General features: G+C 43.6%; 1 protein-coding gene and 1 long non-coding RNA gene across 3 annotated transcripts in view; one reads left to right on the top strand and one right to left on the bottom strand.

Annotated features, from left to right (window-relative positions):
* Positions 1–15,292, bottom strand: part of Zfp64 (ZFP64 zinc finger protein) — a 77,028-nt gene that overhangs the window by 22,510 nt on the left and 39,226 nt on the right. The window lies entirely within an intron of this gene.
* Positions 867–8,159, top strand: LOC110344584 (uncharacterized). The gene is made up of 3 exons (XR_015446015.1): positions 867–1,363; positions 2,454–2,633; positions 2,739–8,159. It is a non-coding gene; the product is annotated as an uncharacterized LOC110344584 (long non-coding RNA).

Below are 15,292 nucleotides of genomic sequence, written 5' to 3'. Positions count from 1 at the left end.
GTGACATACCCTGGTGTGAAAATACACATGGTTTATCCACCTCCTCTTCTGCTGATTGGTTTTAGGCACATTTTTGCCATTGTGACAATGCTGCTGGGACCATGGTCCTTCTAACAAGTGTCGTGGTTCCTGTTGAGTTAATGCACATGGCCAGTGGGGTAAGAGGTCATCCCCAGGCAATCTGGCACGACTTTTCGCTTCCCTAAGAAGGTAGAAGGGATAAGGTGGAGCAACATCTTTTCCTGTGCTCCAGGATGGTGGATGCTGGGGCATGGACCCACAGGAGAAGCCTCTGGAGCCAGTGAGGACACAGGCCTTGTCCAGTAGGTGACCACCTAATGTTTACTAAGTGTATTAAGAAATGTTTTAATTTTTGCCATCCATACTGATAAAATGATGGTAAAAAAGATACCTTAATTTGCATTTCCCTCACGTATTATTTCAACAAAAAGCAAGGTGAAAAATATGAGTATTTTCTGCTAACATAATGACAATTGATGAGTTTTATTTTTGAAAAGGTTATTCTACTATTTTGCTAAATAGCCATTCAAAGTTTTAGTCTTCAAGCTTATTACTATGTTTGATTTAGTGGCTTGATTTCAAGGATCATAACTGAAAAGTTGAAAAAATACATATATCTTAGGATATACGAATCTAAATGAATGCCAGATATCCTAGGCTACTCTTAATAAGTCAAGACTTTTTAATAATACTAGCCAGTTATACAAGTTGACTATCCTTTTGGTTGAAATCGAGCTTATAATTTTTAATCTTTCCTGATAAACAGTGAGGGGCTTTTGCAGATAAAACTGAAGAAGGAGCTGGGAATTTATCTCAGTGGCACCATGCCTTCCTTGCAAGTACAAGGTCCGGAGTTCGATCCCTGGTACCAAAAAAAAAATACAGATGGAAGTTTTTTTTTTTTTGGTACGGGGATTGAACTCGGGTCCTTGTGCTTGCGCTGCAGGTGGCGAAACCACTGAGCTAAATCCCCAGCCCCAGATGGAACTTTTTAAGGTGACTAGTTTGCAGTGTTTTCAGCCATAATAGCACACAGCAAGGAAATCATAGCTAAGCATGCATTTCAAAATACTCTCTCCATGGATGTTTCTGTGGAAAACTAGTTGCTTCCTCATTCTTTTCTTTTTTTGGTACCAAGGATCGAATTTAGAACCTTGCACTTGTGAGGCAGGCACGGTACCACTGAGCTAAAACCCTGGCCTCCTCATTCTTGATAAAACACCTTAATCTTGGCTTTTTTTTTACCAGGTATCAAACTTGGAACCTTGCGCTTGTGAGGCAGGCGTGGGAACTACTAAGCTAAATCCCAGCCCAATCCTGGCTTTTAAAAAGTGGTTACCAGGTAACCTACTTTCTTTACAGAGCAAGAATTGTCAACCCTTGTCACTCTGCAGAAGTAAAATGAATACAATTTTCATAACTCTTAAGTATTTTGCCAAGAGATAGCGCACCCCTGGGTTGGGGATGTAGCCTAGTGGTAGAGCACTGGCTTTGAATGCTAGAGGCCCCGGTTCCATCCTCAGTACAGGGTCAGGGAACCACTCTGAATTATACAAGAGTCTCTTGCTATTGTTTACAAAGCATTATAAAAATTCCAGAGGCAGCATAATATACTAACCATCAGCACAGCCAGGAGTCTGCCTCAGTTTAGAACCCTGGCTGTTTGGGGGTACAGCTCTGTGGCAGAGCATGTTTTTAGGCTGCACAAGGTCTTAGTTTTGAGCCCCAACACACACACACACACACACACACACACACACACACGCACACACACAAAAGTCCTGGCTGTTAATTCTTTCCCTTGCCGTGTGATCTTAAGAAAGTTGCTATGCTTCATTTTTCATCAGTGAAATGGCAGCTATTGTTGTGAGGAAGAATGAGTTTACATACATAGAGTGCACAGTCTACAGTTTGTTAGGCTGTACTCTTTAAGTGTTAATACTAATTATAACAATAGGGTAAGAGTTATAGTTACCTATGATAATAGCCAACATTCATCCATAATGGTTGTTCTATTTCACTAGGCACAGATATTCTATTTTGTGGGGAAATAAATTTGAAATAAACAAGCTACTCAACTCAGGCTGACATTACTCATCTCTGAGTTGCAGATTTCCCATGCTTTTGTACCACCCTCAATCCATATAGGCTGCCTGGCTCTTCCTTCCTTCCTCCCTCCCTCCCTCCCTTCCTTCCTTCCTTCTTTGCTTTTCTCATTGGTACTGGGATTGAACTCAGGACCCCACACATGGTAGACAAGCACTCTACCACACAGCTACATCCCCAGCCCTTTTTATTTTTTATTTTGAAGAAAGGTCTCACTAAGTTGCCCAACTTGTAATCCTCCTGCCTCAGCCTACTAAGTAGTTGGGATTACAGATGGGAGACACTATACCTAACTGCTTACTTTTTTTTTTTTTTTTTTTTAACAGAAAGACATAGATAAAAGTACACAATAGCGTTGTCTGGAATTGTGCTGGGCCTTCCTCCCTGCTGGAGTCCTCTCCCTGTGAGCTACTTCATGATATCTAGGTTGCTTCTGCTGCTCTCCACTGTGAATACAGAAGTACAAAAATCCATGTTTATCCAGCTACGAATGACTCCCCAAAGAGGTATAAAGCTGGACAGGAGCAGATCTTATTTCTTCACCATTACTTTTGCCAAAGATTCATTTATTTGTTCATCTGATAATTTTTTTTTTTTTAATTTTTTTTTAGTAGCGGGGATCAAACTCGGGACCTTTCGCCTGCAAGGCAGGTGGTGGAACCACTGACCTAAATCCCTGGCCCTCATCTGAACCCATTTTGAGCCCACACTTGCCTCACTCAGCTCCACATGCTGGAGATATGAATGAAGTCCGAGCCAGACTGGACTCAGCCAGTGAATGAATAGCACACAAGGCCATTCAGAGAGGTGGGTGCCAGGATCACAGCAGCATGGAGAGATGTGATAGAGGGAGGATATTTGTGGGCTACTGAGTTTGGCCAGAAGTGACCGAAACATGAACATCATAGCCAACCTTGGGAAGAACCAGGGGAGGACACTGCTGGAGGAAGGACTGTCAACACCCAAGACCCTAAAGTACAACCACTTTGGTGCCTTTGAAGCTAAGCAAAGAGATTCAGTGACTAGATAGTTCCTAGAAAAGAGAAATATGACACCCGAAATTTTGAACAAAAAAAGAAAGAAAGAAAAAGGAGCCAAGCATGGTGGGACACTGCTATAATCCCAGCTACTCAGGAGGCTGAGGCAGAGGATTACAAGTTCAAGTCTTGCCTGGACAATTTAGCAAGACCCTAATAAAAAGGGCTGGAGATGTAGCTCAGCAGTAGAGCACTTGCCTAGTTTCACCAGGCTCTGGGTTCCATTCATAACAATGGAGAAAAAAAATTGAAAAAATGTTCTGACCCATTTAAGGTTAATTAAATATAAGCTAAATTGAAATACTGTTTTCCACTTTTCTTTTTTTTTTTCCACTTTTCTGAATAGAGAAGATTAAACATACTGAGCAGAGCTCAGTCATTCCACATTTGCACTATGCTTCTCAAACTTGCAGTGCATAAGAATCACTTAGGATTTTAACTTAAAAAGCAGATTCTGGTTCCAGTGTGTCTCAAAAGGTAGTGTGTAGACAGATCACTGAGGGGCCTTGCTAAAAAACAGATCCTGAGTTCAATGCTTATCGATCTTTAATGTGCAGGAGAATCACCTGGGGAACTTGTTAAACGTAGATTCTGGGAAAAAACCAAAAGGAGATCTTCAACTTAATTAAGTATAAGAGAATACAAATTAAAGCAACGTGATTTCCTTTTTTTTCTTTTCACAGATCAGATCAATAAAGATTAGGAACATGTATTGCATCTACTGTTAGCAAAAGTAGAGAGACTGGTTTTCTAATGCATTGGTAGTGGGGATGCAAGCATTCATATGCAGTCACTCTGGAGGGTGATTCAGCCATGCAGTTTTTTTTTTTTTTGGTACCAGGGTTTGAACTCAGGACCTTGCGCTTGCTAGGCATGTGGTGGAACCACTGAGCTAAACCCCCGGCCCACGGCCATACAGTTTTAACTTTACTCTGCCATCTGTCTCTTCTCCTTCAGAGACACATTTGGACAGGCACACACGGGGTAATTAATGTCCAAAGGTGTCTGTTCCCACACCTGAGAACCTACGTGCCCAACAATAGTGGAGTGGCTGCATTAAACCGAGGTTGGTTGTCTCAGGGAATACAGGGCAAAAGGTGAAAATTATCAGTCAGATTTATGAATACAGACTTGGCTAGAGCTTTAGGATGTGGTGCATTAAAGAAAAACAAGTTCCACATAGATACACAGAGGTAAACATGTCTGAATCTAGGCATGTTGGGGCTGGGTGGACAGCTCACGGTAGAGTGCATGTTCAGCAAGCAGGAGGCTGGGGGTGTGATCTTCAGTGCCAAAAGAAAAACTCTGTAATTTCTATGGTGAAATATATATATGTAAATCCACAGAAGAATACTGTACTGGAAGAATATATACTAGGTGCATTTTAAGCAAGGCAGGGAGTTATTTGGGGAATGAAGATTGGAAAACCTAAATTTTGTATGTGTGAAAGAGAATACTATCCTGGGCAATGTTTATTTTTTAGGGGGAGGGGGTCCTGGAGATTGAAGGGCCTTCTCACTAAGCTACATCTCCAGAACCTTCTATTTTTTTCTAATTTTGAGACAGGGTCTTGCTAAGTCCTCTAAGACTTGAATTTGCAATCCTCCTGCCTCAGCCTCCTCAAGTGCTGGGATTACAGGTGCACACCACTACAGCTTCTGGTGGTAACAATTCTTTTAAAAAGTAGAGGGTGTACTACTTTATAGTTAAAAAGTAATAACTAAAACCAATAACTAAATCATGGTACTTTCATACAAATGGAATAAAGTCCATGTAACCCCAACAAAAGAAATTTTAATACTAGTTTTGTTTTATACACACACACACACCAAGACTTGAGCTTGTGAGTGCACAGGAGGCCAGGAAACTGGTAATGTGAGTTGTCCCCGGGGATGAAGACAGAAGTATCTGCCATGAGACTGAGTGACTGACATCTTGCTATGGATCCTTTCACAAGCTTTGCAGTTTTAAAAATTTAAATCATAAAACCTGGACTACAGACAAGAATGTGTAAAAACACAGTTGTGCAATTTACAGGATAAAACAAACACCTTTGTGGCCACCACCAGTGTAAGATGTGGCAGGCCGCAGGAATCCATCATCAGCTCCAAGTCCCTGGCTGCCCCTTCCTTCCCCTCTCTCCCGCTATGTCTCATTTGGTATCATTGTTATCTACAAATTTTGCCACCTAAATAATCTAGTGTGTAGTTTTGCCTCTTTTTGTTTTTCAACTTTGGGTATTTTTTCCCTCCCTTTTGTCTTTTAAGTCTTTGAGATCCAACATGTTGCTGCAGGCAGCTGAAGTCTGTTTATTTTCACTCTCGCATAATCCTGTGCATACACCACACTGTACACCTCCTGCCAAAAGGCTGACTCCTGCTCGGTAATTATGAGCAATGTAGCCGTATGCACTCTTGTACAGGCATCCTGATTCACGTGTGTACCTTTCTCTATATCCAGAATCTGCATTTGACAAGTCCCCCAGGTGATTCTTCTGCACATTAAACTTTGAGAAGCACTGAAATCAGCCTCTGCCTTTTAACAAGGTCCCGGGGGATTCTTACACACTTCGAGTTTCTACGTAGGTGTAGAGGAGCTGAGGCATGGTGCATACATACTCACACCCTAGCAAATGCTATCTTCCAAAGTGGCTTTGTCAGTTCACATTCGCACCCGCACATATTACTTTTTAAATTAAAAAGAAATTGGTAAAAAGTCACCAAGGCACGGTCTTGTGGAAAAGGGGTGTGACCGCTACACAGACCCTAACTGCCTCCTCTTTCCTGTTTTCACGCCCTCGCCCCGCCCCTCATGGGTTAGGTCTGAAATGAAATTCTACAGAAGAGGGTTCTGTTTACACAACAGTGGGGATCAGGACACCCTGTTTCTGGGGGCTAGGAGTGGAAGCCAGGGTTGCACACACTCTAGGCAAGTGTTTCACCACCGAGCTCCGTCCCCAGCGCATCCCCTTTCTTTATTGATAGAACAGCCTCCCGTGCACCTGCTGGACCATAGGGGCTTGGAAGTCCCTCCACTGTAAAGGCATGTTGTCCAGAACAGACTGCCGCACTTCCGGCCCCAGGGCAGTTCGTGGCCATGCGCGACCGGCGCGTGGTCAGTTGTCTCACCTACGTTTGCGAAGAATGAGTTTCCCATCCTGTGTGGCAACAGTGAAATTGCACAAACGGTCATCTGCACATTCTGTTAGTGTCTCTCCCTCTTGGGAAGCACCGTGCGCCCCCCACCCCCGACGTTTTCTCCTAGGGCCACCTCCAAGCCATTCGTTTGTTCACCAAGGATGAGTTGGGTTCCCACGGAGTGCAAGGGTGTGCTAACCTCTGGGAATGCAGCTGCAAGTCTCTAAGGAAGGTGCCGAGCAAAAAGGGACAGAAGTAAGTAAACAGTTATTATATGGTGAGATAAGGGTTCACCCAGAGAGGAGCAGGAAAGCTTCCCACAAGGGGCAGATCTGTAAGCCTGGCCTTGCAGGATGAGTAGGTTTTGGGCAGGAAAAAAGAGAAGGCGAAGGGGATTTCAGGTGGAGTGGACAGCTTCTGCAGAGACCAGGAGGTACCGGGCCGGGTTTGATGAAGGAGTAGGGTGGTGGGGAGATGTGAAAGGTTTTGTAAGTAAAAAATGTTCTCCTCTTTTCCCCTCTGGCAGGGCCGGAATGTTTGTGTTCCTGCTGAACCTTAACCTCCATGGTGATAGTACTAAGGGGTGCGGCTCTTGGAGGTGCTGAGGTCTTAAGGATGGAGCCTTCCTGAACGAGATTCCTGCTCCTGTTAGAGAGGGCAGTGAGCGGCCTTGGCCTTGCACCAGGTGGGATGCAGCTAGAAGGTGCCATCTATGAGAAAATGGGTCTTCCCCAGACACAGACTGCTCTGCTGCCTCATCTTGGACTTTCTAGTCTCCCAGGTCATAAGCAATGATTTCTGTTGTCTATAAGCCATGCAGGCTATGGCACTTTGTCACAGCAGCCTGAATGGACAAAGACACCTGCTTTCCTCCTACTAAACCTTAGCCACACACAGCTTGCAGGGTGGTTCTGGAAGATACTCAATGGCTCCTGGACTGTGAAGCAGCCAAGCCAACAACAGCAGAGGAGGTGGCCAGGACAATGTGGATGGAAAGAGTGGACATTCACACCTGGCACGCCACATGCCAAGGGCTACATTAGAACACATCACATATGTGTTTATCTGACCGGAATCTGGCTCCCTTAACCACTGTGAGCCTGTTCCCTCATGTGTAAAATGAGAATGATAATCCTACTCACCTACTGACCTTGAATGGTTTTTGTGAGTATTAAAAGGAAATGCACGTGAAGGGCTTGAGAAAAAGTAAATAATCAAGAGAATTAGTTATCATTATTGTTATTGGCAGTCAGCTACCAACTGCTCTTTAAAATATAATCAGAATTATTTTTATTGCTTTTATTGAACACATACATTGTTCTAAGCATGCTGGAGATGCACTGGTGAGGAGACAGAGGGCCTTGATTGGAACACTTGGCCATGGCTTTTGTAGAAGGCCTTAATATGATTCCATCTTTAGTTGAATTGTTTTGGGTCCTTCAACAGAGACCAGAAACTGGACTTACATAAAATATTAAATTTATTTCTGCTGGATGATGCTCCTTCTGCCTCATTCCTCTACTGTCCCCTCAAGTGTTCTCCTTGGGGTGAAGATGAACACCCCTGATTCAGCCGTGGGAAAGGAGGAAAGAATGAGAAGGCAAGCAGCTGCCTCTTATAGAGATGACCAAGAGTGGGTGTTACTTCCTGGTTGTGTCCCATTGGGCAGAATTTAGTCACATGGCCAAATGAAACTGCAAAGGAGCCTGGGAATGTGGGACCACCTAACAGTGTGGCCATATGCTGAATTAAAACTCAGGGGGACTCCTGGGAATGTATCCTATAGAGATAACAGCACACAGACACAATAACCACAGGATTATTCTGGGCAGCACTCTGTAGTTGCAAATATCTAGAAAAAGCCCTTCTATGTGCCCGTAGGTCACTTGTTGAATGAATCATGGCACAGTCACACAAAGAAATACTCTGTAGCCATGAAAAAGGTTGGAGAGAGCTATTTATGTGCCATTATGGTAAGATCTTCTGAATATAGTAAAAGAAAAAAGCAAGGAGTAGACCTGGGTGTGGAGATACATGCTTATAACCCCAGCTCTTTATGAGGATAAACCAAGAGGATGGCAAGTGCAAGATGACTTAGTGAGGCTGTCTCAAAATAAAATTTAAAAAGGACTGGGAGTGAGGTGTAGCTCAGTGGGAGGGTCTTGCCTAGCATGGGGAAGGTCCTGCATTTAATCCCTGGTACTGGAAAAACAAAACCAAACAACAAAAACAAAAAACAACACATGGAGTGGAACTTTGTACACAGTATGCTACTTATTTTTCCAAAAGGGGAGGGGTAAGAAAGTAGGGCACCATCAGGGCACCAGCATTTCCTTTTTGCTCACCAAAACATCACAAGTTTTCTGAATAGCCTCTGGCACACCGTAAATGCTCAGCAGACATTTACTGAATGAATTAATGAGCCCAGTGAACATTTAATGAGCACCGTTGTCCAGGGTTAGAGTGGTCAGAATCAGTCTCATCCCTCTGGATCCACAATTTTGGTAGAGAAAATGGCAAGAATCAGTGGCCCACTAGGACAGATGGGCTGCGCTGAGGTAAGGTAAAGGCTCACAGCCATACAAGCCTAGCGTCCTCTTGGATTTTGGGCTCCATAAGAAGTTCCATACCTGTACACCACATTGAGTCTGCTAATGAACTGTGATACCCTACTAGCCAATGGCACCTATAACACTCACTCTGTATACCTTCCTTTTCCTAGTAACTGAATTCCACCTTCAAAATTCAGGCAAGTCAGTTCTAAAGTACTACTTGCAATTTTTTGTGCTCACGAAGTCTCGACTATCTGAAGAAATCATGTTTTAAAAATACAAATAGCCCCTTGTGTGACAAAGAGGAGTGCAGGCAAATATGATTTGAGTATGGATAGCTGGTTTCCTCTGGTCCACCCTTCATTTTGTTTTTTTGAGACAGGGTCTCCCTCTGTAGCCCAAGTTGGCCTTGAACTTGGCAGCAATCCTGTCTCAGCCTCCCAAGTGCACCACCACGGCGGGCCCACCCTTCATGTTTTGAGCACCAGTTGAAGGAGGCAGTAGTGAAATGCTTAGTGAGTACAGAGTATACAGTAAGTGCTCAACAAATGCTAGTTTACCCCAAGATCAGAACAGTCACTTGGACGGGGACCCCACCTTTTCTACTCAGCTGAGAGGGAAACATGGCATTTCCGTGTTGCCACCTACTCTTGTCATACTGGCCACTGCGTTAGAATCACCTGTTTTGTGTCTGTGTTTCATACAAGGACAATCAATGCATTGTGCTTGTTGCTAGATTTCCAACCTAGGACTCTAGCTGCAGAACACGATTTTAATCATGAGACGAAGTCAAATTCAGTCCCAGATTCCAGTACACTGGCTGTTGGCCCACACTGGCAGCCCAGCTGTTCTGTGGCAGCCTGTAAAATGCAGATGCTAATAACAGTTTAGTCCACTGACTAAATGTGACTGATGCATAGTAAGTGTGTTCTCAGTAGCAAGTACGTATCATGATAGAAATTCATAAATAATTCTAAAGACCCAAATAGGTCAACATTTAACAAAAAACAGGGCAAACAGTAGAAGCAACACAAATTTCCATCAACTGATACAATGTGGTTTGTTCATCCCATGAACTATTATCTGGCCATAAAAAGGAAGATGTTTGGATACATGATACAATGAGGAGGAACCTGGGAAATACTGCAGTAAGGGAAAGAAACCATTCCCCAGGGATCGCACAGGGTGTGATTCCATTTATGCCAAGTGCACACCATGGGCAAATCCACAGACAGAAAGTTGACAAATGGTCCCCAGGAGTTTGGGGAAGGACAGAAGTGACTGTTGAGGAGTGACTGCTAATAGGTGCAGGCTTTCTTTCGGGAGTCATGAAAATGTTCTGCAATAGATACTGGTAATGGTTAGATAAATTTGGAAATACTAAAACCCTCTCTGTTCTACCTTGTACAAGGTCAATTTTATGGCGTGTGAATTATGTCTCAATAAAGCTGTTGTTAAAAAAAAGAACCAGCCAAAAAACAAAGACAAGTAATCATCTTTTTGCTCAATCTATTTTTTTCCCTGTGGAATGAAAACTATATATTTCAGGTCTTGGTTATAATCTTCTAGCTCCCTAGGGCTGACTTCTGTATTTGTCACAGTGAGCTTAGTGCTCAGGGACCATAGTACATTGAGGAGCTCATCAAGTGCTTTGATTACTTTTAAAATCAGAAAAATTAATATATTGCAGCCCGGATTTATTCATCTTTATACCCATGGAGTTATAAGATATAATTTTAGATTATGTATGTATGTATGTATGTACCTATCGAGGGTGTGTGTGTGTGTGTGTGTGTGTGTGTGTGTGTGTGTATGTGGGTAGGAAGGGACCTACCCAGGCCAAAGCACCCCTGGCTCAGGACAGTTGTGATGTGGCCCTGCCAACTCCCAGCATTCAATGCTGAGCCACAGCCGATCTCAGAAGAGCTCATGTCCTCCCTCCTGGAGACTGGCGGAAACCCTCCTTTGCTCTCCTGGCACCAGGACAACGCCCAAGGTGGCAATCAAACAATGTGGACAATACCTTTGCGTCTGTCTGGGACCCACCAGCAGGACACCTGGCACCAGGGAAGGAGACATGCAGGAAGCAGCAAGGCCTTTGAACTAGGTGTGCGTCTGAGTTCACACCCAGGCCAGGGAACAGAGAGTATCTGTGGGCAGTCACATGACCTCCATTCTGAGTCCACTTCCCATCCCGCTGGCAGCACAAAAGTATGTCAGTGAGGGCATTTTGGGGAGAGAAGGGCTGGCACAGGAAGCGTCCACCTTGCCAGGCTGCATTCATGCCCAAGATGAGGAACCTAGTGGGGACCAGCACCAGGAGCTTGCATCTAGCTCCTCAAATGCTGCAGATCATCTTTGCCCGGAAGTGAGGGCAATAGCACAGCAGCAGGGCAGAGAGGCGTTCTGGGGGGGAAAAGCTATTCGAATGTTCACTCCAGATCGGCAGCTGAAATCCTCCCAGACAATCCAATTCTAGCTAATGAAATGAAGAGAAATTTCAGTTGCAAACATTGTTTTTATTACTCAGAGGAGAATTTTTCTGATGCCAACACAGAGAAAGTCTGAATTAATGAAAAGAAAAACAAACAAAATCTGCCCCCCAGTAAAAAGTCTCTGGGAGCCATACGGTGGCTATTCCAGGATGCAACCCTTGAATTTTCAAATCCTCCAACAGAACCTGTGTAAAGGACACCAGTGGTCTTACCAGGCTTACTTGGATGAAGCACAGAATATTGGAAACACAGCACTGAAACATTCTGGTGTGTAAAGAGGCTCACAGCAAAGATAGTGACTTTACTTTTGGTGGTACTGATTGGGCTCGGGGCCTTGTGCATGCTGGACAAGCGCGCTACCCGAGCTACATCCCCAGCCCTAAGACAGTGACTTTGAATTTCCCAAACTATAGTTGTAAACCAGGGTGCAGCAAAACAGGGATATGATTCACATCTGGGTGCAAATACAGTGACCATACAACAAATGCCTCCCAGGCCTACTTACAGGTGTGGTTGAAAAATAATACAGTGAATGCTTCAAACATTTTCTTTTAAATTAAATACAGTAAAAGACACATTGACATTAATCCCGCTCTAAATACTCACCCTCATTTTGAACACACTTATGCTATCATTCTTGCCCCTTTCTGGAGCACTGCTGGAAGTCTTCTGGGAGTGTCTTTAGTTATGTTGTTGAGTTTGCCCTGATGTCCTGAACCGATTAGAAACATTTACCTTGCATGGTCATTCTGACTCTGGGGAAGAGCCAGAAGTTGCACAGTGCCAGAGCTGGTGAGTAAGGTGGATGAGGCCACACCTAATGCCTTTTCTTTCTTTGGATGGCACTCGGCAGCAGCACTGGTTGTACTTTTGATGACACTTTGTCAAGACACTCATGAAATAAAACTTCCAGGACTGCTTCAGAAAGTGGCAAGAACGATTGGATAAGTGTGTTTGAAGCAAGGGGGAGGATTTTGAGGGGGGTTAATGGCAGTGTGTCTTTTATTGTAATATATTTAAAAAATGTATATTTCGATCACACCTTGCCTTATTTCCTGCCGCCATGTTGGCAGGATGGGATCTGTGGGTGGGTCAGAGTAGAGGGGAAGCAGACTCCTGCCAACAAACCCTGCCCAGGGATTTGGGAGAACGTCATGATGGTGCAAACACACTCATTACAATGAGGGCAAGTCTCTTAATTTCTCTAGGACTCCAGTTTTTAATCTTAGTATTTCCCATAATGGCTGGAGCAGAACCATCTCCAGTGAGAGGGGCTAGATTTAAAATACATATTTTCAGACCCCCACCTGGGGCCCCTGTATTAGAGTTTCCAGAGCTGGCTATGGCTTTGGGTATTTAGAACAAGTTTCCCAGGGGAATCTCACACCAGGCAGTTGGGAAGCACCCCTTTTCTGCACAGTATGAAAAAGTGGTGCCTCCCTCCTGGGAGGAGTCAGTGAGGTTCCTACATACACCTTGTGTCACTGTGATGGCAGGTTGCAGACAATAAGCATTAGCTTCTGCGACTGCCATTTAACATATTTCTTATGCACCTGCGATGTCGCAGGTACAGTGTCACATAGTGGGGGATAATGGTGGGTAAGATGTGTGGTTCCTGCCCTAAGGAACATGCTCACAGCATGTGGGAGTCATGTAGAGTAAGCAAATAGGTACAAAGTTCTTAACTACAACTGTGAACACTGCCAATAAAACCAGGGCTCTATGAGTGTGTGGAGTTAATCACAGCTTGGGAGGGGAGAGGTATTTTACCTGTGGAGTCAGCAGGAAGAGGAGCAGCCAGAAAGGAGAGGAAAGAAGAGTCCTAGATAGATTGAAGAGAAGATGAGAAAGAGCAGGTGTCAATCTAACGCAGGGCTTTCAGCCCCAGCGCTGTGGACCATCCGGGAAAATCTAAATTCTATGCCCTGTCTTCCCCATCCAGGCTACCTGAGTGCCATGTGCATTTCACACACTGAAAAGGCTTGTTTTTCCATGGCTGGTAACATGCTGTTTCTCAGCTTTCCTTACAACAAACTTCTACTTGATTTTCAAGCCAGTTATTTATCATGATCACTTCAAAGCCAATGCAGAAAATATAAACTGGAGAACAGAAGAAATCTTTTGGTGGTGCTTGGTGATAAGGTATTCATTCTGCTGAATCTGGATACTTGTACTATTTTTTTTTTGGTACTGGGGATCGAACTTGGGTCCTTGCGCTTGTGCAGCAGGCGGCGAAACCACTGAGCTAAATCCCTGGCCCCTGGTACTATTTTTTAAAAAAACCTTTTACATTAAAATGAAAGCTCAAATGTACAAGGAAATGTGCTTTTAGCATTCCCTCCTAAAATGCATGGAAAGACTGCTTCCTACTTCCCCAAGAGTCTATGGTCTTAGATTTGAGAAACTTAGCACTGAAACAACCTCATTTTATGTGAGGATTCTGAATTTCCAAGAGATTGTGAAGAATCCAGCCCTTGAAAGGAGTTAATGAAATAGCTGGCACTAGAATCTAAGAAATCTTGGCTTCATTTCAAATTCAAGTTCAGATTTTCATGTTATAAAATACCTGCCCAACCACAAATCTCCTTCAGTTGTATAATTAATCTGGGCATAACTGAATCAGTTGGAATGAAGTTGGGGTTTACTGTAAAAAATGATGAGAACAAGGTGAATTGTGATGAAAACTATAGTCTCAACAATGGAATGCAGCAAATGCGAAATGAGAATGACAGATGACATTAGTAGCAATGACAGACAGAAGCATTGCACAACCTACAATTTAATTGACTTCTCGTATTTAGGAGCAGAGAATGTTTAGCTCTGTTGACAAAAGTACAGTTATAGAAAAATACATCCTAAAATAATGAAGAATAGAGGTGTGAAGTTGTTTTTCTTTTTAAATTCCAATGACAGTTTTTTACAAAGACCAGGGATTGGTCTTGGTAACAAACACTGTGTTGCTTTTCTGCCAAACTGGGGGTAGGTGGCTATGGTACATCTTTCTGGGACATCATTCTCTCTTCAAGACAAGACCTGGCTGCCGGAAGTGCCCAACTTGAAGAGCTGTTTATGGTGTATCTCACCACAGGTGCATCATCCTTCATCCTTTCTCTCTTCTTCAGAAAGGACTTTCCTGTCCTGAGAGATCCTACTCCTCCCTGCTGAGATCTAAATGCCCAAAGATGAGTCAGATTTGGTGAGAAGATGCTGAGATTTAAGAATCCTTTACTTCTCTTTTAATTCTCTGTATTTGTAATTTTGTATTCATAATTTTACATTTTTTTAAAAAGAGTTTTTTAATTTGTACAAACTTCAGGCTCCATCGGACCTGGATCCAGTCCTTGTGTAAAGTCAGATTGTGCTCAGGCCGTCTCATTGCTCGCTGTCTCATCTAGTTAGGACAGAAACTTGCCTTTGCCATTTCTGGAAGCCAGCTCTTCCACAGTCAGCCACTAGCAATGTTAAATTCAAATTTGCAGCTCAGTTTTATGGCAGAGGGACTGAGACATAAGTGCACAGGGTCAGGATTCCTGTTTGGTGGTGAGAATTCTGTGATTCCAATTAATCAAGTGTCATTGTGACTTAAGCCAGAGTCGGTTGGGCATTAATAAGTTTTCAGTCCAATGGAGCTTTTCTGTGATATTTTCAGGAAGGGTGGCATCAAATGTCAGGAGTTCATAGGCCATATTATGATTCAATTTAAAATATTGTTTAGATTTAAAGTATTCCCCATAAGTTTCATGTGTTTGGAAGGTGAGCGGATTGTTCAGGTGCTGTACTCATCACTGGGTTAGTCCACTGATGAGTTTAGTAGCTAATGTGCTTCCAGGAGGTGGGACTTGGGTGGAAGTTGGTCGCTGGAGGCATGACCGGGAAGGGTATATTCTTGTCCTTGTCTTCTCCTGTCTCTCGTTATTTGTTTTGTGCCTGCCATGGGATGAACA

Source organism: Heterocephalus glaber, unplaced genomic scaffold (genome assembly GCF_053883595.1).
Source record: "Heterocephalus glaber isolate CG9 unplaced genomic scaffold, H.glaber_assembly_v1.0 deba00001673, whole genome shotgun sequence".
Classification (NCBI taxonomy): Eukaryota; Metazoa; Chordata; class Mammalia; order Rodentia; family Bathyergidae; genus Heterocephalus; species Heterocephalus glaber.
This window is presented reverse-complemented; position numbering and strand designations above follow the sequence as displayed.